The following is a 24,993-nucleotide window of genomic DNA, read 5'->3' as shown; positions in this document are numbered from 1 at the left end:
CACTGAGACTCCTCTCTGCCACTCCAGATGAGCGCCCGTCCTCGTCCGTGAGCAGATCCGGAGCCGAAAGGTGTGTTGCTGCTGCCGCCTGAGCCAGGTGAGTCCCGCTCGTTTCTTCTTCGAGGTAAAGTTCTAAAAAAAGAAGCGCTACACCTTTTGGTCGGTATCTGAGTGTGTGTGTGTGTGTGTGTAATACATCTCAGTCTAGGTGACATAATCAGGAAGGGTGGGTGTGTTGAGGGTGTCACAGAGGAAGTGCACTTTTTCCAAACAACTCCCTTTCTCGGAAGCGCGCCGCTCGTTGTTCGACAGGTTCTGTTCTGTTAGCAGCAGGGCGGATGGCGGCAGACGGTCGTCAACATATAGAACATGTCTGTAGTTGCGAGGGGAGACCACGGTGTGGATGTGTGGGCGGATGGAGAGACGAGGAGAGGAGGGGTGGAGGATGGAGACGGAAGATGAACAGCTGCTTTCATCCCGTGGAAGCTAATCCCTCCGTTTGTGCACCTCGCACCATCAGATAAAATGGGCAGGCTGTGGCTTTAGTGCCCTGTGTGTGTGTGTGCTTGTGTGTGTGTGTGTGTGTGTGTTTTTTCTCTCTCGCCACTTTTCTCCATCCTTCAGTTGTGATGGGTTTATCTTGTGCTGGGAGAATAGTGGCGAGCTATCGATTCAGAAATGAGCCTTTAATGCCATTTGAAAGGCTCCTCCGACTTCCGTCCTGCTTGGTTTTCTTCCCCGTGCTGATAATCCATCATACAGAATCAATCACAATAATTAAACATGGCTCAAAGTTGCAGGCTTTTTAGCCCGGCGCTGAAACGCTGCATGTGTATCCCAGCATCTCTGCTGTTGCCGCCGCCGCCGCCGCCGCCGGTGGGAACCCCCCGTGCTGTAAAGGAGGCTTATCACCTCCCACAGGTTGACCGCCGGAGCCACGATTGGCCGCTGCTCGGCACTCGTCCGACGGATGGCCGCCGGCTCTCTGCAAACACGCCGAGCATATCCATGGTGATCGCAGCGCGCCTCCGTCGACAAATCATTAAAACTCAGAGCGGCCTATCACCTCTCCCCAAGATTACCCGATATCTCCGGGGGTAAGGATCAGCCAGCGCGAGAGGAGAGGAAGAAAGGAAGGGGAGGCGAGGAGGGGTTGCTCAGGTGTGGCGGTTCAGCTGAGTGCTTTAAATACATTAACCAGAAAACTCCCATGTGTCAAACTGTTACCAGGAGACGGAGAGTCTCGCTCTCTCTCTCTCTCTCTCGCTCGCACTTGGTCTTGCTCTCTCGCTCTCTCTCTCCACCCAAATCTAAATGACCCCTCAGCTCATTTCCCAAGGCAGAGCTTATGTTTACATACTCTGTGGGAGCTTCTGCAGATGCTCCATTTCATAAGCACTAACTGAATCAGACAGGCTGAGGCTCTGCTCTGATGGATGCAGTTCGGACCGTTGGCTGGAAATCGTTTTTTCAAACACCTTCGGGGTGTTTGTTTTTTTTCCCCCCCCCCAGAAATCCCGACTGAGCGTAATCCTGACCCGAAACGTTTTTCCTCTTTTCACCCTCTTGAGTCATGTCATCAATTCCTGTTTTTGGCTGTTAAAAGCTGCACACACACACACACACACATTCTGGGTGTGTTTACGGCACGCATCAGAGGCCGATGTTGCCCAATAGAAGCTCCCCATCTAATCAAGCGGCCGCTGAGCCGTCGCCCGAGGTGTTGTCGTGTTTTATCGGGCTTGTTAAAGAGATATTAACGAGAAGCGCAGCCACAAAATCCCACGACTGATGTCCGAGACGTGCTAACCTTTCAGCATCTTGAGGGAAATTCTCAAAAAACCAAAGATGGTGAAAGGCCATCTGTGCTTCATGTTACCCAATATATTTGTATAATTTTTTTTTAAAGCAAATTTCTTAAGGGCAGAGTGAACACATAAGATGGAGACCTGACTTGGGATATTGGTGATGCTGCCATGAAGGATAGCTGACTAGCATAAGCTTCAAAGACATGTTGTCAGGGTGGGTTTGTAAAAACATGTATAATACCACATTTACAGGAGAAGCCTTTGGAGCTGTTCTCTGTAGAAAGAATGAGATGATGCTAATGCCAACAGTTTGTTTGGTGATATGGACAGGACAGCAGGAAGCTAACCTCTTCTTGAGGCTGCTTGAGGTTGATGCTAATGTTACTCACAGTCTGGTACATTCCTGTTTGGAGAACTACATGAGTTCAACATGATTCCCTTTAACCATTTGGTGGAGCAACATTTTCACCAAATTCTTGAGAAACATTTGGTCCTAGTTCAGATTGGTGTTTATTTAAAAGGATTCAGGTTTATTGAAGTGAGTCTGGGTCGAAGAATCCCTGTCTTGAACAAAGAGTCCTCGTCTGTTGTGGATCTCGGGGTTTTCAAACAGTCACATCGCCTCCTGAGCTCCTCCATGTTTAAATACGTCCTCATTATCATCCCTTTCATTGTCTTGTTCTTCTCCCATAGTAAAAATGAAAAAAATCAATAAGTAATGGTGATGGATTACAGGAACATCACCTTTGGTCTGCTCAGCCGCTGTATGAAGTAATTGAGCTCTGTTGCTTATTGATTACTTATTAATTACGATCCACTCCAGTCACCATCATGTGTATGAATACAGTGGCTTTGATTTACAGTTCAGAGCTAATGCAGCATGCAACACCTGACCTTGAAAAGAGACATCGGGAAGAAAAAATCTTTCCAGTGGTCACATTGATCCATCTCTCATAGTTTAACTGCACATGGAGAAAAAGGACGGTGAAATGTGAATTTGCTTCAAAATAATAATGGTTGTCACATTGGTCAATCTGAAGTCTTAAACTTTGACTTTTAAATGGCAGCCTTCAAACTTTAGGACAGATTTTCATTTGTCATTTAACACGTTTTGATTGGATCAGGGTTCTGAAAGGTTTCCTGTCAGGGTCTCGACCCACACTGGGAAAACCTTGAAGTTCAGGTTTGTTGCCCGTGGTGATCTCAGATGGAAACTGAACCACCAACCTGCAGGCTGGTTGATACCCCGCTCGCTCACCCGACTCCTGATGCCCACTGGGAGACAGCAACAACTGAACCACATGATGAGGACATCAGTATATAAGTAACAGGTTTTGGAAGTGTTTGTATGCAGCTTGAAGCCAACTTTGGATTAACGAAGCACCTGTTTTTTTAATAAACCGTAGTTTCATGAAATGGTAATAAAGCAACGATCGAGTTTAATGTTAACAGATCATATTGAAATTGACTGGGTTGTATGGAGTTTTTCATATCCGTAAAGGCTGAAATGAGATTTATTCTGTCTGTTTGTTCTGTTCATGCCGTTCCGTTGATTGAATCGAGATTTACTGAAGCATTAAGGTCTCAGTGTGTTGAAAGTGAAAACATCCCCACCTGTGCTTTGATAAATCAGGATCTACTTGACGGAGTTCCTTCTTATTTAAATGTGAACTGCTCGACTTTATGAATGTGATGTTACCGTCATCTGACAGATTTCTTTCCACCTTGCTCTAATGAAAACGCCGTCGTTTCTGCTGTAATGAGGCCGTGAGAGCCAGTTTCATCGTTTGCGTGGCGTGGAGAACGGTATCAGCTGGGTTTGAAATCCTGACACCGATAGGCTAATTATCCCGGCCTCAGACCTGACTGGAAGCGCTGTGTTTGACACGGCGTATAGAACCGCTTGATCTGTGCAGACCCACCGAGATAAGACTCAGATTACATGATCAATCCCAACACACCCGCCCTCACAGACGCGCGCTTCCCCATACACGATTCCATCGACAGTAGAAACCACAGTCCTGATCCTACTGTTAATGCCGAGCTTTGTTTTTTCGTAGAAGATGTGAGACGTCTGGACGTTTTAAGAAATACACAGATTGAGATATACCGGGAAGAGGGAGGAAGATGCTCTATTGGATGCTAAAGATTTAGGAACTAATGATGAGTCACATCACATCAGATAATCTGCCAATTTACAACCAACATTTGTTTCCTGCTTCTAATGCTTTGCAGCTACTATGAGGTTCCAGTAAACAGGAGTTTAGTGAAATAGTATCAGTTTCTTTTTGTTCTGGCGACAGGTGCTTTTAAGTAGGCAAATACTAATTGCTCAGTGATCGGATAAGACAAAAAACAATGCGATGTGGCTCTAAAACAATGTACCACAAAATGAAAAACGCTTATCGTTACTCAAGAGTGCTAATGCTAATCAAAGTCTAGTGTATGTAGGGTATTTTCCGTGCTCCTTCGATTGAGCTAGGCTAATGCTAACAACGCGCATGGATGCACCTGTCATTCACAAAAATGAACACCAGTGCAATATTCCTAATGACCTCTGTGTCCTGACTGAGAGCCGCGCCCATCAAGCACCAATATTCTGAACAAAGCGTGCCGACGAAGCCGCCAGCTCATATCTCTGCGACTGCGTGAGCGATGTTATCTGAACACACGTGTACGGAGATGGCGATGGAGGGGAGGCGGCTGATTGTGACAGGTAGGAGCCAGAAAATGACTTCCACGGGCGAGACTTCCTTCCAGTCCGAGCGCTGTAATTTAAAAAGCCCCTTTAGGAGGAAATTGCTTTTGCCCTCCTACAACTTTTTAATATCCTGATTCATACTTAGCTTAGCTTAGCGTCGCTCCCGCTGCTGCTGCGGCGGCCCGAAGGCGCCATGTGGGGAAGTTATTAGAGATTAATACCACCCGTGGGGGGGGTGTGAGGATCCGCCGAGGGAGGCGGCGCTTGAACCCGAGCTGGACACACTGAGCCAAACACCCTCAATGAAAGAGTGGATGAATAATTACTGAAGGACATGCAGGAAAAACGGTCCTGCAGCTCATTTTTAATGTTTCATGAACATCAGAAGACTTCTTCAGAAGCTCGGTGTATCTGTGCTCACAACATCTCACCAGTCCTGAACAGACAAGGTGGTTTTCCATGACGTCGAACACGCTGAAGCCTCGTCTACTTCACCATGTGTCAAGTTGAAACGCGTTGTCAGGAGGAAAACATTCTCATGTGTCTACTGAGCATGTGCAGAAGAGCCATTTGCTATGGCAGTGGTGAAGATGAAGGAGCAGAGTTTTGGAAAACTTCCATTTTCAGTCTCTCCAATCATCCTTCTTGTGTTATTTGGGCACAAAAATGCAGCAAAATATTTTAATTTTCAGTTAAACGATGTAAACTGGGCCCAGTGCGACAGAGGAACGACATCCTACCTGTCAGGAAGTGCCGAACTCTCTCCTCTTCTGTGTGTAATTGTCTTTTTGATGTGCACTGTTGCCTTACTTTATTATTTTCTTTGTCAGAAATGATTCGATTAGAGGCGTTCCAGGTTGATGTAGCCGGTCCGTATCGAGAGCATTACCTGTCAACATGGAGATGAGAATTTAAATCAGCGGCGTCCGTTCTTCACTCGCTCCCCCCTATTCATGAGAGTAAAACAGATGCGATTTTCAGCGGGAATTAAGTCATCCGGAACGAGGATCACAAAGGCGAACGTGTCAATTTGAGCAAAAGTGACATATTTGCAAATCAGACGGCGACAAACTGAGGCTTGTTTAAGGCAGAAATGACGGATGTTGGTGCCAGCATAGTGGGGTTTTTTTTCCAGCAGTTCTTCATTATATCCAAATAAACTGCCTCTTGGCCTCGCTACCGTTCAGCCCGCCGAGCGAAACCCCAGAATTAATTTGACTGATTTACATCGAGTGTTCTCACAGTGACGTGGTTCAGTCTTACCAGATCAAGTGCTTTCATTCATTTGGAAACTCGTATTCATCACTTAGCAGTAACAGGGAAGATTTATAAGCAAAACAAATGAAACATTATTATTTGAGGTCAGTTGAAGAGGAACGCTCCTTGTAAATGAAGTGATTTATTTGGTTTATTTCCAATATTCCGATCCCCATGTGCTGTATTTCCAAGACTATAACTTCATGTTTTTTTTTTTTTTTCAGTACTTTCACTGATATATTAGGAAATGGCTTCTATGCTGAATTGTAGCTTTCATACCACGTTGGACCACTAGATGTCACTGTATGGCAACAGGAAGACGCTACCTCCATTCCTTTAATATTTAACTGAAAATTTCAGCACATCGCAAAATGTATGTTTGAAGTTACAAAATCAGAGCAGAAAGAGTTCAGGTTGTGTGAGAAACTTGTGAAGAACTCGAGAAGTGTAGAAACTGTTCATTTCGATTGTGCGGCTTTATTCTACCTCAAAATGAGCTTCCGTTTTTAAACTGAATTCATTTAAAATATTGCAATCTTGTCACTGAATCAAATGAGTTGCAATAAGTTGTCATGTACGTTGCAGTGGACGCAGGCTTTCTAAATTATTCTACTGATATTAGTACTATAAGTCACACTGTTTACAGATCAAAATATACCTGTAAATACCATCCAGGCTCATTGTACAACAGACTGCTGCTACAGAAAAATGACTGCACCTTCTACCAATATGACTGTTATTCCTTTTCATGAAACTTAGTTGTTTTTTTTTTTTTAACTTATAATGAGTTGCAACTTGTAATGTACAAAATTTGGCCCGACAAGTGTTTCTGCAATGCGCTCCAGACCAGCTCAGCCGTCCTGAAGTTACTCATGAAGCGACGCGGCGCCCAGCAGCGTGTGCAGAATGCAGTGACGCGGTCGCATGAATCAAGTCGGCAAATTACAATCACAGACGACCTTGGCGGGTCTGGGAGCGTGCGACCCGAAAACCTCCATCCACCTCCACCACACAACTCTTCTAATTCCAGTCCTCCCGCCGGCCGAGCGGGCGTGCGACAGCGGAGAGCGGCCTGCCGGAGTGAGTCACGTCGCCGCATTGTTTCGCGACCAATCAAGGTCATTGCACGCTCATTAAGCCGACTGTGGATGGATTAAAGTGGATGGATGCACAGTCACACAATCAGCAGTACAGCCTTAATGTTGTCAGGCGACCCCGCTGTGAAGATGATTTCATTCTTCTGCGCGATGCAGCGAGGTGAGAGATGTCATTAGCTGTTGAACCGGTGACTCCCTGTTTTCACTGTCGGAGAGGACCCCCACCCTCCTCCACCCTCCTCCACCCCCTGCTGTGGAGGATAAATTGCGAGGGAACACCGAGCGATAAGGAAGAGGGCCCCCCCCCCGCCTTCTTTTCTTCTCTTTCCACGCCCTCCAGCCGTCCTCATTTACCGTTGGTGGAAGGGCAGCGCGGTGCCCTCCGCCGCGGACTTCACAGATTTGCCTGGCGATGCAAACATCCCCGTTTGTCGCCATGGCAACCAAGTCCTCCTGCCTGCTGTAGGTTGTCATGCCAGCCGCCTCCCCCGTGCGCTCCGCTCGCCTGTGAGCGCCGTACTGTAGCTGACACGCGCACGCCGCCCGCCTCCCCCCGATCCGTCTTGTTACTGTCTCTGCTTTTTAAACCTGAGGTGGAGGCTGGTGTTGACAAAAGTTGAAACGTCTGTGTACAGAAACAAGCGACATGAACAAGAGAGAAACACAAAACAGGTGCTGGCTTTTCCAATTATTGTGGTTTGAGGTTAAAGGGTATTGGTGTGTGTGTGTGTGTGTGTGTGTGTGTGTGTGTGTGAGAGAGAGAGAGAGAGAGAGAGTTCATGCAGTGTTTTTTTGTGACTTGGAAAGCAAAAAAAAAGCAAGAGTTGATACGATAGAGCGTTTTGTTTTCATATTTCGAACTCATATTTACCACAGGTTGAATCACTGTGATGAAAACAGTAGAGGAATCATTAATGACTTCAGTTTTAAACCGGTAGTTTTAATATTAAATGTATTTCATGAACCTTTTTTTTTTGCTGTTGAAATACAGGAATTCGGGAAAGAATTTGATCTTGAGTGGGACAGATCATTAAAACCATACCATAATAATCTGTAAATCAAGCAAATAGTGAGAAAGTACAAAGACAACATTAAATTAAAAAAACAAAACCGATATATAAAATATCAGTGATGCCGCAATGATAGCTAGCTAACTAGCATTAGTCTCAAAGCTGTGCTGTCAGGAAAAAGTTGCAAAAACATTTGCAAATGGTTTTAATAAACCGAGTTCCCTCCCATATTTCTGAAAGCTGCTCAGAAACCTGATATTTTAAAGAGCTATTTGGTTATCTACTGGAACGTTTCCAATTCAGAGTGCCGCCAGCCGGCGCAGTTAAGGGTCAATTGCTAGAATAATAGCAGAAAATCGGCTGAACGGATGGAAACATAGCAGCAAGTGTTCTCTGTTTCCGACGCTCTTGTTTAGCCCATCATCGTCCAGCTCTTTCACCCGGGAGACATGGAGCAGTCAGCCTTGTTTGGTGCTCCCGTGTCGGGCGACGCGAAGGCTTTTAGGTCCGCCGTGTTCGGCGTTGGCTCATTCCGTCTAAAACATGTCCACCCAGTCAGAGGAAAACACACTCATTAGCACAGCAGCATGGGGCTGATCCAGGCCCACTCTGGGATAATAAGTAGGCATCTGCGTAAATTTGATATAATGCTGTCGCGCCACGTCGTCTGGGCTCTGCGATAGTGGCAGAAATGATTGCGCCGTCTTTAAGCTGCTTGACTTTTGCACTTTGCCGCTTAAGCTGAAGCGTCTGGAGCAGCTCTGCTCGGCGAAATGGGAGCCTTCCGACGCACCCTCGGGGTAAACTTCACTACACTTTGAGAGGATGATTATCCTGATGATCCGAAGACTATCATGGTAATAAGGGATGCGCCGATCCCCACACTGCACGGAGCAGCGGCAGCCAACACTCAAGGAAGTGGGCGGAGAGGTTCTGCACGCTACATGCTACATGCTAAGGAGTTTCGGGGTTCACACACCAGCAATGCTACATGCCATACTTAATTGAGGTTTGACACATTAACAGATTTCGGTGCTTGAATAGACGTGGTTCACAGCAGCGTATAGCCTTCATGTACTGTTTGCATGTGGAGAATGAATCAGGCTTTGCAGCATTTGCTAAGTACTCCTATCTGTACTTGTTATCGACGAGTAGGTAAACGTTAGCACTCGTACTCGTTCTTGAAAAAAGCGGTATGGGTTCATCCCTAATGATAACGAGCAACTTTCCCCCTCCTCCAGCCTGTTTCTTGGCCCCGAGGAGCCATTTGGCTGCCGGTGAAATTTCTGAGATTACATTTGCTGTTCCTTATCTCCTAAATTAACTCATTACCTTGACATCCTGCTTTCCCTCGCCGGGAACAGATCGGCCTTGAATTTCTAATGAAACATGGCCGTCCCCTCATGTTTCATGGTGCAAGCCCTTAACTCTCAGCGCCGTTCTCCGGCCATTGATTTTGACTCCTCGGCCAGATGAATAACCTTGAACAGGACAGCAGAAGGAAAGTGGGAGCTTGGGATGAAATAAAATGTCTCCCTTGACTCTGCCTTGTCTTGAAATGAAATTCTATCAAACCCACAGCTTGTTTTTTACCTCCTTTCTTAGCATGACAGCAAAATGTTCAAGGGTAGTTTGAGAAATAGGCCCAGTCCCTTTCAATTGAGGAGGTTTATAGATTTTCCTGGTTTTTTTTTTGTGTGTGTACAATAAAAAAATGGAGCGCCTGTCTCAGGATAATATAGAAACCACTGAACAGATTCTGTCTCTTGGACACCTTTGTGAGAGGCCCGATGGTCCGACCATCAAACAGCGCCGTGCGACCTTTTATCTGCAGAAACATCTCAGAACGGCCTGAGAACGACGGCGTGAAAAAAAGAAAAGAAAAAAAGAAGAGCTTAAAGTCGACTGTGGTTACTCTGCAAATTGGGTTCAATCAGACCAACTAGGCAAAACATTTCAGCTCTGTCAATCACTTCTCTTCCTTGAAGCTTCCACTAATTGCATATGCAAATTGCCTCAGATTAGGAGTTTGCGCCCGCTGTAGGGTTTGGTGATTGCGAGTTGCGATAATGACGGATTTCCTCACTTTCATTCCTTAAACGTCGCTAATGAAGAGGCCGCCACTCAGAAATGTGGATTATGCATGCATTGTGCGGCGCAAAAACAAACCGTGCAAGGCTGCCGCCATTAGCGACAAGTATTCCAATTAAAGAGCGAATCAGTGGAGGTATTTTTCTCGGGCCAGCTGTGGGGAGATGACGAAGGATCCGGGCTTAATAACGCTCCTCCTAAATGTAGCCGAATTTTAAAAGATTCGGTACCGAGTCTCCTTTTTACGCTCATACTGCTATAATCCCTGGAGTCTGCCTGCTTAAAGAAGGCAGAAAGTGGAAGAGCGTGAGGGCAGGTCCCTCTTCGGTTGCAAGGGTTGCAGGTTCGAGTCCTCATCCCTGTGTGTCAGTCAGTGAAATGCTGTCCACCTCCAGCCGTCTCGACAGGCAGCGCAGCGGCTCACATCGTGCTTCCACTCCATCCATGAAAGCATATTTTTTACACTTCCGCTCCATCTTTACCCGTCCATTGCAGTGCATGTGTGTCGGCCGCCGAGCTCCTCCACAACGCGGCAGACCCGTGGTTTAATGCCGGGTCGGATCCCATGCTGTGCAGACACAGATTTAGCTCCGGAGCCGCCCGGCTAACACGCTGCTCACCATACACCTTCTGTGGAGACGCAGTGTCACGGTCACGACTGTATACTCACTATACTCGCAAGAAGATTAGAGGCAAATGGAAGCGTGGAAAACACACAAAAAAGAGAAACATGAAGTGGAGCAGAGGCAAAGAAAGGTCTGGAAGGAGGCTTTCCCTGAATTCCACAAATATTTACTCTTTTTACTATAGCGCCAACAATTAGATTAATTCATCCAGCAGGACGACTGAGCTTATTGTGATAATAGTGGAATACTGTTGGAGAAACGTGTGTCTGCAGGGTTGAGGTAAGTAGCCTTTAACTGCTTGTATTGAGACATTTCAGGCAAAAATAATCTATTTTCATCAAAACAGTGAAACTGCTCCCAATCCCCAAAACCTGCCGATCCCCCCGCGCCTCATAATCCATTTCCTCGCGCCCGGGCCCTTCAGAAGAGGCGACGCTTCCCATTTCAGTGGCAGCACGAAGGGCAGCCTCAATGTCAGAGCGTCGCACAAACATCCCGGCCGGGCTCCGGCCCGGCAGCACCTCTGGACCTGCTCACAGATTATGAGAAGCTCCGATCAATAACTGCGGAGGCCATCCTTCCTCCCCGATGCCCCTGCGGAGCCGCAGGACCAACCAAGCACAGCCCGGTTATTTTCCACAAGCGCTTGTTTTCATTAGAACAGACTTTCACAAAGCTGGAGATGTGAAAGTAGAGCCGTGATTGTGATCCGCTCACTGCTGTTCCTCAGATATCCACAACAAACCCCTGAACACATCAGTCAACTTTCTATAAATATCAATCCAGGAGGCTGTGATACGTTCATGAAGCTTGTCCCGACCAGTTTTAATATCTTGTGTTTGTTTTGAAAGAAAGAAAAAGTTGTTGTTGATTAATCACTTTTAATTAAAAGTCTGAATCTGTGCGTGGAAAAGCCGCTGAAGCCGCTCCGCTGTCGACGCGTCGAATATGAAGACCTGTTAACATCTCTTAATTGGCCTCAGTTCCACATTGGTGCACATGGATTTCAAGCTTGCTCACGCAAATTGGGTTATAATTTGAAAAGGCAAAATCAAGATACTATACTATGATCGGCAATTAACTCCCGACCAGTCAAGCAGTGAAAAATTAATTAGCAATGTTACCAATCTTATTTGGGGATGCTTAAAAACTCAATATTGCATCTTGTGAAGGTGGTTGATGAAGGTTTGTATTTTCTACATTACCATTATTGAATTTTTTCAGTCTTACAGCTCTGGTTTATATAATCACGATGACCCTTTGCTCTGATTGGTTGACACTCAAGAACGCCTTTTGTTTCCATGAACTCTGATCCTCTGATTAAATACAATCCCAAACAGAATGAATAAACACAATTAAAAGGCCTCAATCATTAAAAAATAAAAAAATGAGTTGCAGATTTCAACTGATTGCACAAGAGTAGGTCAAACATTTTTTTTTTGTTCATTTTGTTGTTTTATTAATCAAAAGAAGAGACCGTGCAAAGCATTGTTTTTACCTGCCGCCCACAACGCTCTCTGTATTTCTGAGGTGCTTTAGCTGTTGGAACTGTGGCTCGAATGGGACCATCAGAGCTACTTTTATTTTATTGTGATACTTTTATTATCAGTGTCACACCAGCTCCCTCTAGTGGGAGGTCAAGGACAGTTAAAAATATATAAAATGGCAAAACTCCGACTGTTGAGGATACGATCTGTACAGTGGGGAAGATCATTATTTGATGTTTGTTATTATTTAATGTTTTAAAAACCCCAAAAAGGTACTGCATTTTGCTGAGTGAGTATTAAGAGTATTCCAACCTGAACAGCTCACCTAGGATTTTGGCTTCCGAAGATTGGTTGGTGCCCATGCCGCACGCAGAATTGAACCGTCAACCAGTTACCAATCCTCCCGATTATATTTTATCTGTGTAAAGCACACCTGCTCCAGGAATCAGTTTCTCACATTCCAACCTCTACAGCACCAAGGGCAAAACCAAAGAGCTGTCAGGAGATGTCTGGGAGAAGACTGTAGCCCTCCCTAAATCAGCCTAAAACTACATGACAGTAAGAAGGCTGGGAGGAAGTGCTGTATTCTGTCAACTGCCATAATCTGCATAATCCTTACTACCCGTCATGTCAGAGGTAGTGAGTTTTGGAGTATAGACCCACCTGACTGTTTTTTGCATGTTCAGCACCAAGGACAGCTCTTAAAATGGTCGTGATTTACTGCTGCGAAAGTGTTTTTGTTCTCGTCTGTTCTTGTCATGTGGTGAGTTGCTGCCGACCTCCTTATGGAGAAAAAAATGTGATAGAATATGAATTTGCTACAACTTCTTAATATTTGTGTGTATAATATGGCTTCCAACCAGTAGAACAGGTTATTTTTCTACGTTGCAGTGTGTTGACGGTATTGAATGAAAGACTGATTTCATCCTCACACTGTTCAGACAGGCATGAAGACAGACATTGACCAAGTCTTTAATGCCAGAATTATCTATTGGAATTTCCAATGTGAATGTTAGTTCTTGCTGTAAATTGGGGATTTTTAAATATTGCAATCAAGACATCAGTGTTTTCTGACCTGTGTGACTGTCACAGACGCTAATCTACGGCACCATGCTCAGCTTTATAATTTAAAAACTGCAGTCCTGTGGAAGCGGCTTGTGTTTTCTTATTTGATACAGTGTCGAGTTTCATCTGTAATTTGCATGCTGAAGTACATGTTATTATAGACATCGCTGCTGACCGACATGAACGCACACAGATCACCTTCTCCCTGCTGCTGTTGTGCAGAACAGGCTATGTTTTTCAGCATCATTGTGCTCCGTAATACTTCATTTCAGTCGCACCTGCGGTTCTTCTTTCGTTTGTCTGGAATTCACGTTGCTTTCATGAGACTGATCTCTCTCAAGTTGTTGCACGTCCAACCGGCTCGTCGGCCACAAGCAGACAAACAAACCGGAGGGGAATGAGACTGCACGGGTGGCATCGTTAATTATATCGTTTTGAAGAGATTATGCATGTGCCCGGCTCGCCACCTGTTGCTTAGAACCCTCTCATAGCGCCTATTGTGGACGTGCTGTGTTTTGAATTCAAATAATTAACCAGGATAATTATTACCGTGATAGTTGTGGCCATTTCGGCGTTCTCTCTTCTACACGTGGATGAATACGTCTGCAAGCAGAGTCGACGCTGTTTTTCAACACTTTTGTGCGCGTAACACAGATGTTCTTTTGAAAATAACTGGCATAAACAGCAGCTTGTAATGCAACTCAATTTTTCCCCCAAAAAACTGGGTTTAGAGTAGGTGCAGGTGGTGGGGTGGTGTTTCTGCTAATTCTGAATGAGCTTTTCTTTCTGGCATGTGGATCAGTTCATGGTTTTCTCATGAAAAATGATGGAATCCCAGCGTCTGGGCAAAAGCCTTCTGTCAGTTTTGGGCGTCTGATTAGGGACCATCAGAGACCATCTTCCTCTCTGAGAGTGTATCATCTTGACCTGCTGGATAATCCCTTGAAATGGAAACCCGCTTGCTTTAAGTGCGTCGTGTAATTGTTTCCCCGCCTCGTCATGTCAGTGGCTCCCTCCTGTTTGCAGGTCATGTGTTCTTCAGGAAGTGTTTGCTTTGCCTCCAACAGATTGGAAAAAAAAGAGAGAGAGGTCTTCCTGATGCCCTTACTGCAGATCGCTGATTGCCTCCAGTGAGCGTGCCAGTAAATAATGTTGCCCCTCCATGTTGTCTCGCCATCTCTCATTGTGTACAGTAAACAGTCAGTGACTCGTGACTCCTTCTCCAGCTTTGGGGTCACTTCACACTAACCGGCCCTCTGTTTACCCTCTGTCCATCTCCAATCCCTTCCCTGTTATCTCTTCTCTTTATTCTCTGTCCATCAGTCTCTTAATGCTGCTTCCACACCTCGTGAACGTCGACGCAGACACGATATTTACTGAATGTGAGCCAGATTTCTGTGCGGAAGTTGAACCGACACATAGTTAAGCGCAATTAGGAAAAAAATGTACCTCCTCCTCTTGTAGTTATTTAAATCAGGATTTGGTGTTCAGAGGCTTAGACGGACAGTGCTCCTCGTAATCTGATCGAGCCGCTGAACTAGTCTTTCAATTGTTGAATCGATCAGGAGCTAAAGACTCCGGGACTTTGGTGGTGTGCCAGCACGGGGATCACAGTGACTCCTGCGGCCCGAAGACTCTGCTGAGATGATGTTAATGATGGCAAACCGCATCGCTTTGAATTTCTAACAGTTTGTTCCTCCCAGAAGGATGTGATTCAGGGAACAGAAATATTCAAGGAGAGCGGTCGCTTTGCTTTGAAGATTGAAAACATTTCGTGAAAGAAGTAACATTTTCATAAAAAGTAAGAATAAAAATGCCTTCGCTCATTGATTGGTTGCGTGGTAGCTGGTGATTTTAGGTCAGAAATGGGCAGCAGTGGTCAATGTGGGGGCTGCAAACTAATAATTCACACGATCAGAGGGTCAAATGGCAAAAAGTGAGAAAATAGCAGCAGCTCAGGTTTCTAATTTCAATAAAAATGAACACGTTTGATTATTATATACTTTGAATTACCCATGTTGTTTGGAGTAATTACAATTTAGAATCATACTATGATCACCTGTGAAACCAATAATTAGCTCTTACAATTGGTACGCAGGGTCGCAAAACTGGCTGTTTTGAAGGTTGTAATTTTTTCTTTTATATTTTAAATTTATTAAATCCTATGAATTGAAACTATTTGAAAAAGAAATCAATGTGGTCACTGAAAAAGATGTCAAATAATTCATAATTAGACATTTTGTTCCTTTATAGGCCAGAAAGCCTGGCTGTACAGTGAGTATTCAAAAGGTTATATGTCACTTTTTCTCATTTTGTAAAGGGAAAAAAAAAGCTTCCATTCAGTGTGTTTCCTGAAAGATTTGCCATATTATTAGAGAACGAAAGTCACACGTGTTGAGACCGTCGCTGCAGCTCGCCAAATTGTGCTCAGGTGTGCACAATCTGATATAATCATCCTGGAGATGAGTGCGGGGTTGGAGTGAAGTCCACCTGTGGCAAAATGAATTGATTGAGCAGAGTTTGGGAAGATGTGTGTGACAGAGTGAAATTCGGTACGGTTTTGCAACAACCTCTTGGAAGCTTCAAACTTCGTCTTTCTCGACTTGTACGCGTCCACAATGAGCACTCGGTGGCAGTTTTTGGTTGTTGGTAGCCCGAAGCTTTGGAAGTTCTCTACGGAAGCACTCAGATGTGACAGAAAGGTGAAGTCTTTTTGGTGGAGTGGCGGGATGGAAGCCACTCCACGGTAAAAGCTGCTTTGAGTTTAATAGACAGCTATTACAGAGGGAGTGTGAGGAAAAAAGTCTGGACAGAAACACAAAATCTGTCCTGACAAACTCAGTACTGTGATGAAACGGAAAGTAAAACCTCTCTGAGCAGAGGATCATAGACTTGTGTCTAACTGAACTCTGAGCTCTCATTTGCACAACTTCTTCAAGTGAAAACTTCTGTTGTGTTTTGGGTGTTGGTTCACACGAGGACACCTTTTGTAAACAGCTCCCAGGGTGGATGTTTTTGAAAAAGCTCCGACTCTAATGCTGCTGATGTTCCAGAGCGCCACGGCCGTAGTCAACAGTTGTTCTGCGCATGCTCAGTAGAGGGACAGCAGCAGCAACGTTTGCCTCCAGAGTAGCAGCGACCAGTCGCAGTGTTTCCGCCATCGACATGGAGGCAGAGTCCGCATTGTTCTCAAAGTTCGGGGGTCCTTTTTCAAAAAGTAGTTTTCAGTTTGTGTAAACAGATACACAAAACGTGACAAAATTATTGTTTCCACTTGAAAACATTGTGATGTAAATATAGCTTTGCTGTGAACTAGAAGTATGGCAAAGATGGTTGATTAACCACTCTGCCGGGTGTTATCTGCATGCTGAGTGTTGCCAGTCGGGTGTTGTCTGTGTGCCGGGTGTTGCCATTGTGCCAGGTGTTGTGCGTGTTTTCTGGGTTTCCAGAACGGAGTCACGTCCTCCTGGTGTCTCTGAGTCCGTCGGCTCAATACAGGCTCACATCAAACAAGCAGAACACCTGTTTCCAGGTTTCCAGGTTGTTCAGCCTCCGCTCACATGAAAGCAGCACAAAGTTTAAGACCGGAGGGGGAATCGAAATGAGATCAAAGGCGGAGGCGTTGATGAAATGGTGGAAAAAGATGCTGAACGTTGGAGGTCTGAGTTTACTACAGAGTGGAGAAAAAAAAAACATTATAGAAGAAACACAGAAGCAGGAATTCAGTTCACTTCTCTTCTCTTTAAATGATTCTGTGTTTTTGATCATCTGCCTGTGTTTGTTTCAGAGGTGTGCAACACCTGAATTACATCCAGTTGGGAATTTTAAGCACTTCAGGTGTCCAGTAGCTGCCTAAATACATTTAAAGCTATGTGAATGATGAATCATCTTGCGCAAACTTCTCAAAAAGAGTATTTTAAATCCAGCCATAAATCTAATCCTCTAATAGAAAGAAAAACGGTCTTCATTCTATTTATAAGGTAATTATTCACTTATTATCTTTGTATGTACTACAACAAGCAGGTCTCTCGATAAGTCCAATAATGTCGTTATGTTATATAGTTTTTTTAAATATTCAGTATTCACTGTTTTAAATATCCTTTTAAAAATTTACATATGAGGACCTCAAAGTGTTTTTCCTTTCCTGTTTTACATGTGTTACTACTGTATTAGACTCGAGACCAAGTACAGATCAAGACTTAAAGGGGCTGAGACAGAGTCAAAACAAAGAACAAGTCAAGACCAAGATAAGACCAAGACTTTAAGAGGATGAGATCGAGTCAAGACAAAGACCAGAGCATCTCATGGCCAAGACTTTAAGACAGGGAGACCAAGAAGACCAAGACAAGATCAAGACTTTAAGGGGCGGAGACAGACTCCAGACCAAGACCTTGAGAAGATCTTGACCAGTCATAAGTCCTACAACACTGTGTATTTCTGAAAGTTACTGATTACAGTTACATGATATATCTTCAAAAGGTTAATTTACTGGTGGGTTCACAAAGCAAGTTCTACATTACTATATTACCTACCTTATCAGTAACTAACTGCTCCTAGTCTTAGTGTTGTATTTCTAAATGAAAAGTGTCTCAAGAACAGAAGATAATCAATCAGTTGGTACGATTATATTATTACCTCAGAAAATGGCAGTGTGTTTTAAACCACAGCTGCTGTGTGTTGAACTCCGTCAAGTCTTCAAATTGAGTATTTTCATGTTCATACTTTTCTTTTCATGCTCCTGACATACAGATGAAAAAATAGACTCCTAAACAAGCCGCGGGCCACACAAGTGTCGGCTGTGTAAGTCTCAATTATGGAAATCCGAGTAGTATTTTTAGAATATAGACAAAAATATTTCCGCAGTGGTCTTTCAGAGCTGTGAAGAGGTGGAGGCGGTGGTGGGGGGTAAAGATCACTCCTCATCCATAGAGGGCTGGTCTCAAAGCCCCACAGCCCAGTACTGAATTCTAAGGCCAGAGAAATGTCAAAATTTCCATGTTGTCACACACAGAGAGGCAGATACTGGCTGGATTTCAGGGCTGTGTGTTTGAAGTGTGTCCCTCCAGAGAAAAGACAGACCTCATGCTATGTTTCAGACACAGTTTTCACTTTGTGAAGATGTCAGCTGTAAAGGTTTATGGATTATAGAAAAAGCCCTCACCAAACCAAATGCCTAAAAGACGGCTGGATTTTGATCGTCGGCATAAAATGAATTACTCAAATGCTCAGTTCTTATCAAAGTTTCAGCGTCATTTCACACTCTATTTTGGGGAAGCTACAGAAACCTCCAGTCAGCAGTGTCCAGCTGTGATGATCTGAGAATGAGAAGAATCTTCGGTTGAACTTCTGGTAAAAGGGTAGAGTTGAGTGTCGTCTGCATAGCAGTGAAATTCTAAATTAATATTGATGGGAAATATGGCCGAGGTTAACGTTTTGGATAATCTGATGGATGCGCTGGTGTCATTAGTTAAGACAGAGGAAACACATGATTTAACTGAAAATGGTGATATTGGTGAGTTAAAGTATCCAGATAATGAAGAACAACTTTATTGTCTTCTTGAATCGGCCTGATTTTAATACTCCTCTCCAGATAAAAGAAGGAAGTCCTGCAGACTGGTGAAATGTTGAGAAAACCAGCCACTGCATTAATGCCTCTTCTTCTAAAAGGTTGGATGACACTTTTTTCATGAAATGACAGTCTGTTTGAAAATTTGCCGTTTGAAAATTAATTAAATTCTGAAACCGAGTGCGGCAAGGAGACCAAAGAGAGCGAGGGCTGCTGCAGTAAAAACACTCTTTGTTTCTCTTTGAAGGAGTTGTGAGTGTTTCATTACAGGCTGGCAGATAAAAGTCCTCAAACCGCGGCGATGGTCCCGACAAACAAAAGATCAAGAGCCTTCCACACGGCCGCGGCGAGTCCTTCGGAGGGCGTCGGGAGGGCTTGAAAATTGAGCAAAGACAACACGCCATGAAATGCCATCGCACCAGGCGAGCCCTCCGCGGTGGCCAGAGCAGAGAACGTCCCGATTTCCTTTAATTCACCATAAAATGATTTAGCAGGCACGCTTCCACAAATACTCATCAGGCATGAATGCAAAACTCGAGTGACTCACCGGCGTCTGCCACCTTTTACCACCTCAATTTGAATGCATAGCTGTAGTTCTGTGGCTCACAGTAATGGGTTTGCACCACTGTCGTAGAGGCAGCCTTCAGTGAAAGAAATGGAGCTGAACTCTTTGATCCTCTGCATGGCCTGCACCTCCATCAGCGCCGACAGGCTCTCCTCCGTCAGAGTGGTGGAGAAACTGTTTGAGTGCAGCTTCAAACAGCTGTTGAGACATTTAAAGACCGATTTCAAGTGAAAATGCTAAGTCTAACAGTGTAAACAGGCATCATTTTCAGAACGTTGTCTTGTAAACGTGAAACTTTTGTGAAAGGAAAATGCAGAAACAATGTTTTCACTTGAAACATCACGTCAGTGGAGCCTTAAATAACAAAATAATTAAACTTGCAGTGTTAATAAATGAACAGACTGTCGAGAGCGTTCACTGTTACAGGCGTTGTTTAAATAATGAGCATGTTTTTCCAGAGGACTCAGACTGCTGTTTATCTGGAAATAGCTTTCACCATTGAGTTGTTCATATCTTGTCTCTCCAATTTAGAGTCTTTTTGGCAAAGGTCAATAATTTATATAATGAGGCAGCCATAGTGTTGAAGTGTCTCCTAGTAATGCAGACAGGGATGCTGAGGCCGTGTATCTCTAACAGCTCACTCATGACCTCTGACCTAAAGGCGAGGGCGTGCTTGCAAAGCCAAAATGTTTGGAAGTAAATACCCTCATGTGGGGCAGTAAATCCATTTTTCGATTGGCTAATCTAGTTTATTAGCAATAATCACTATTCTGCTTCTGTCTCGTTTCCACCAGGTAAGAAAAGAGGAAACCTCTGATATCAATGGAATTCTGTTAGATTAAAATAAATCTCATAAACTGAAGGATTTTTTTTTGTGTTAACATGGAGGGAATTTCAGAGTCCAGACTCGTATTTTTCTGACCCAAAACAAGCCCGAGTTTCAGACTGCACCTGCGTCTGGGACTCCGCTAATCACTCGGCTGATAAGCAGAAAAATAATCATCAGCGGGCCTGGATTTGGATTGGGACTGCTGCTCAAACAGAGCCCAGACTCCCGCTTATCTGGGATGTGTTTTCAATCTGCCAGATGTAAACTTCAGGTTTAGCAGCCCATTTCTGAGTGAAGTCATTACAGGCCTCGCTGCTCCTGTAATCCTGCAGGGATCCTGCCGAGGAGAAGGTGCGGGGATGGTCGGCCCGATACACAGCAGGTAGAAGGGAAAGCTTGTTGACAGAGCCGGCGAAGTGGGACAGCAGATCACAAGGGAGGGAGCGGCGTTCGTCACGTCTGCTCGCAGTTTGTCCTGACGGCGTTCAGAGCAAAGGGGAACCGGCACAGAAACCCACATAGTCCACCGTGGAAACACCGGGCGCTTTTCATTAATGTTCTTCTGTGTTCTCCGTGTGGAGTTCGAAGAAGCTTCCATGTTTAGAGTCCAGACGAAGTCAACTGAGACTCAAACAAGGTGTTTTGAATGCTGCAAAGTATCAGTAATTACACAAAATCGATGTTGAATGTCTTGTCGGGATGGACAGACTGGATATCTGAGCCGCTCTGCGGCGATAAGTGTGATTTGTTGCTTTGGCATCACCACAATGCTCCGGCTGTCAGGGAAATGGCCACAAAGGGAAGGACGGGAAGATGGAGTGCTCATGAGCAGCACAGTGATGAATTACACGGCGGAGGGTTTGATTAGCTTTTTATCTGCTCGTGGGACTGCTGCGGATGAGCGGAGATGGATGGCTCTTGTTTATACGGCGGTCCTCTCCACGTTCAGCAGTCTCACCGCCTTCCTGAAGGACTCATTCGCCTGGTGTTTCAGGAAGTTTGTCTACAAAGAGCAGCGGTTTCATTCAATTCATCAATTCTATATAGTATGTAAAATATTTAAAAAAATGTATTTAATTTCATGCCTTATTGTTTCTTTACAAAAGTATTTACAGTCAAATGTATAAAGTGATAAGATTAATTTCCATCTTTTATTTATCACATGTTGCATGGGGGGGGGGGGCCTTCTGGAATCCTCTCGCGGGCCGGATTGGACGGTTCGGCCGCCATTTGACGGTCCCTGGTCTAAAGTATGATTAGTTCCAATGAATGGATGGATGTTTACAAAAGAAAAATATAAGGAATGAAATGAACAAGATCTCCAATGAAAATGTGGAAAAATCTAAAGAAAATAAAATAAATGTGGCAATATAACTAATTTTGAAGGGTTTAATATGAGAGAATGAAATTACGTGTAGAAATAAACAAAAGACTGTCTAAATTAAGCAATATTTAAACATTGGGAGATGAATGGATACATGTTAAATGTTAAGTTCAGCAATAGTAAAGGAAATTTAATGAATAAATGGAATACACTATAGGGAAGCATATGAAAGCAGAAAATGAATCTATGTAAAAAAATATCTGAATACATTAAAAAATAAAAAACATACATGGGAAAAATGAATTGTGCAAATTAGTAAATATGGAAATAGTTGAATAAAAATGCTTTTTTTTAATGATTTAATCTTTTTTTCCTCCCCATATTTTATCTTTTTTCACATGTTCCTGCAGTTGGGAGATTAAATCCTGTGGATTAGCTTTTGCTAATTGCAGTCATTTGACCTGTAGAAATCATGAGAACGTCTTTGAGGTCAACAGGAACGTTGTAATAATTCCTGAATCCATACAGGAGCACGCTATCGATCTCATGTATTTATAGTGGCTCCGTGTACAGGACTTATCTCGACTCTCACGAAGGGAAGCACTCAACCTGCGCCACGCTATAGATTATCTATATGCTTCAAGGTCACCTTCAGGTGTGACGCTTTTCTTGGAAAAGTGTCTAAAATGTGATTAGATCCTCCTTTAATGGGTGTTTGCAGTGGGGGAAACAACCTAAAGCTTATTTACAATGAGCCAGAAATAACTGGGAGATAATCACACATGAATAACAAGCTTAGAAAACCAATCCTGCCAAAGAAGTCCCTGTGGAATTTAAAACTCTTGTGCTGATTAATAATTAATACCCGCTATATCATTCTGATAGAAGTCCTGAAACTCTTGAGGATCTCAGACACACTGTGAATGCCAAAGGACAATCATAAATAACTTGAGTGCAGAGCTGTAATCTTGTGGCCGTCATACCGACACCGAGTAAACAAGCAGAATGAAAGATTTCAGAGTCGTGTTTATCCTTCTGATTGTTTTAAATACCAACGCCACTTCAGGAACGTCTGAGAACTTCTAATTATTATGATCTACACAGCAATTATGTTTTGTTCGGTAGAAGATCATCTTTGAAATGATCTTTGACAAAAAAAAAAAAAAGTTTATCTGTGTATGTGATCCAAAAATAAAAATCTTTCTAATGTCTATGGAGTGAATCCTGATTTCTGGGAGGTAACGACTGACCCAAATGGCTCCGTTTCCCCCGTTTGTACAAACCCGAAGAGCTAAAATCACAAAGGACAGCAAAATGGTTTGAAATTTAGTAATATGGCACAATCACACTCCATCTCGTGTGTGTGTGTGTGTGTGTGTGTGTGTGTGTGTGTGTGTGTGTGTGTGTGTGTGCGCAGCCTATCAACATCCATTTCCTTCACTTAGAGCTAATACCCCGTATTGAGCAACAAGCAGACGTGCTCCAAACAGAAGCCAGAGCTAAATAACCATGCCTAATATAGCCCAGTATTTCCAGAATGGCAGTGGCTGCATCCAGGGTGTCTGAAGCTGTTGGGCTAATCGGCTCTGATGAAAGTCAACATGCAGACCTCACCTCCCCTCATAGATTTATGGGACAGGAAACCAAAGGGCTCGTGTGCTCTTAAAGTAGATATAGATTGATACTATTATAAAAAAAAATAAATAAATAAAAGCCTGAAGGCATACACAGACATGAAGGAAGTATTGGTCTCTTATCACTTTGACTCATGAGTGGACGTTTCAAAGCTGTTTTTTAGTAGATTTCCGAGATTAAGCACAAATCTGTTACTGCTTATCTGTGTCCTATAAGAATTTAGACTTTCCTGGCTCCTCTCCAACATGGAAATGTCGTTCTTGGGGCGATATCGCTACAGAGAAAAGCTGGAAACGACACACTTGTTTTGCATTCTGCAGCTTAATTGGTGGAGAGTGTGTAATCCTGTGCAGAGTCCACGACCTGCAGAGGGAGAAAAGCTTTGCACTGGTTTATTGAAGCAGGGAATCGGGTTGTCCACATGGATGTTGGTTCATTAAAACAACACAATCATATCTTGCCTTTATCAAGGTCGGTTTCATGCTGTGATTGGCCGGTGCTGTGCGTTTCCCATGGAAGGCTTTTTGTTGTATGTATTGAGATCTGGTGTGTCTGCCACTGTCTGACTGCTCTGTAAAGCTTCACCACTGGTTTTAGAGGGGCTCTGCAGTCCTCTTTGAATCCTTCCTTTTAATAAAAGTGACGTTCTTGACCAGAACTACAATAAACATTGGAATTTCCAATTGTTCATTCAATCACAACAGGAATAAATGAATTTTTTTAAGCGCACCCTTGGCCTCGATGGTTGGCGTTGACCTCTTGAGCAGAAGTGTCTTCTGACTGACGGCTCTGGCTTCAACCAAAAAGGGCTTTAGATTACATGTGCTACCTATTATTGATTTCTTGATGAGACCGCTCCATAATTCTGCTGTGACAGATCTGTCCGCATGAACCAGTGAAAAAGAAGTAGTTTCTGATTTGGATGCAAGCATTTTCCTGTCCTTTCTGGACTTGATCATCATTAGAGTTGATGTGGTTTTATGAACACCGCCTGTTTGTTGTCGCTACTGTCACTGGACACCAGGGTTTGAGTTTGGGATTGAAAGATGAGGTGTTATTTCCAACTGGTACTTGACTGCTTGTTCTATGGCTTCATGAGGACTGAACTGAAGTACAGAAACAGACCAACAAGAAGAAAGTACTTCAGCTCAACAACACCAAGAAGAAAACCAAAGGATGCTAGTGAGGGGGTAGTCTTCTAAAGTCCAGTGTTTGTCTGACTGACGGAAGAGATGAGGGATTGTGGTAACGTCTTTTGCTCATTTCTTCAAAGCCGTGGCTCAGCGTCAGAGGATCGTTCTGGTCTTGGGACCATCAAGAGCCCGAGGCCCTGTCTGGACGAAAGCGATCCACTGGAACTGGTTTGGTTCCAGAAAGATAACACATGCAGACACTGCTCTGATAACATAGACATGGAAATCTGACAGATGTTGGAAACGCTGCTGATGGCATGCCAGGCAGCTAGCTGTTGGTTCTGGCTTGCCTCTTTATCGCATTCCGCTTGGAGTCCGTCTCCTCGGGACAAGACCAAGCCATCGCAGTAAGCCATTCTTCTTTTCAAGAGAGACATTCATACTGTCTGTCTTCATTTGTGGCCTTGTTGGGCCACTAGGTATTGCAGATCTTAAAGAGGCAGCCATTATCAAAGATGCAAAAAACAAGTGCTTATATTTAGAGAAACACTGATATGAAAATGTTGACCGATATCGAAATGCATTATTGGTGTTGATAATGAAATAAAGACCAAGTTTCTGTGAAGATTTTGGACACTGGAATCTAAGTAAGCACTGAATATGAAAAAGTAATTGATTTCTTTATTTTCCAAAAACTTCAAATACAAAAAAACAACTGCAATTTAATAACAGTGTCAGTTTTAGACAAACCTGTATCAAGAGCCTCCATGAAAGTTCAGTTTTTTATTGTAAATCACAG

The 24,993-nt window shown here is 43.8% G+C and overlaps 1 long non-coding RNA gene across 1 annotated transcript; it reads right to left on the bottom strand.

The window, feature by feature from the left end:
* LOC115404578 (uncharacterized) lies at window positions 1-24,080 on the bottom strand. Its single transcript, XR_003933362.1, has 3 exons — window positions 24,070-24,080; window positions 14,098-14,104; window positions 1-78 (listed from the first exon to the last, which is right to left on the bottom strand). It is a non-coding gene; the product is annotated as an uncharacterized LOC115404578 (long non-coding RNA).
* Window positions 24,081-24,993: the final 913 nt, after the last annotated feature.

Source organism: Salarias fasciatus, chromosome 17 (assembly GCF_902148845.1).
Source record: "Salarias fasciatus chromosome 17, fSalaFa1.1, whole genome shotgun sequence".
NCBI classification, from domain to species: Eukaryota; Metazoa; Chordata; class Actinopteri; order Blenniiformes; family Blenniidae; genus Salarias; species Salarias fasciatus.
Note: the sequence above shows the minus strand (reverse complement) of the source record. Positions and strands in the feature narration are given on the sequence as shown.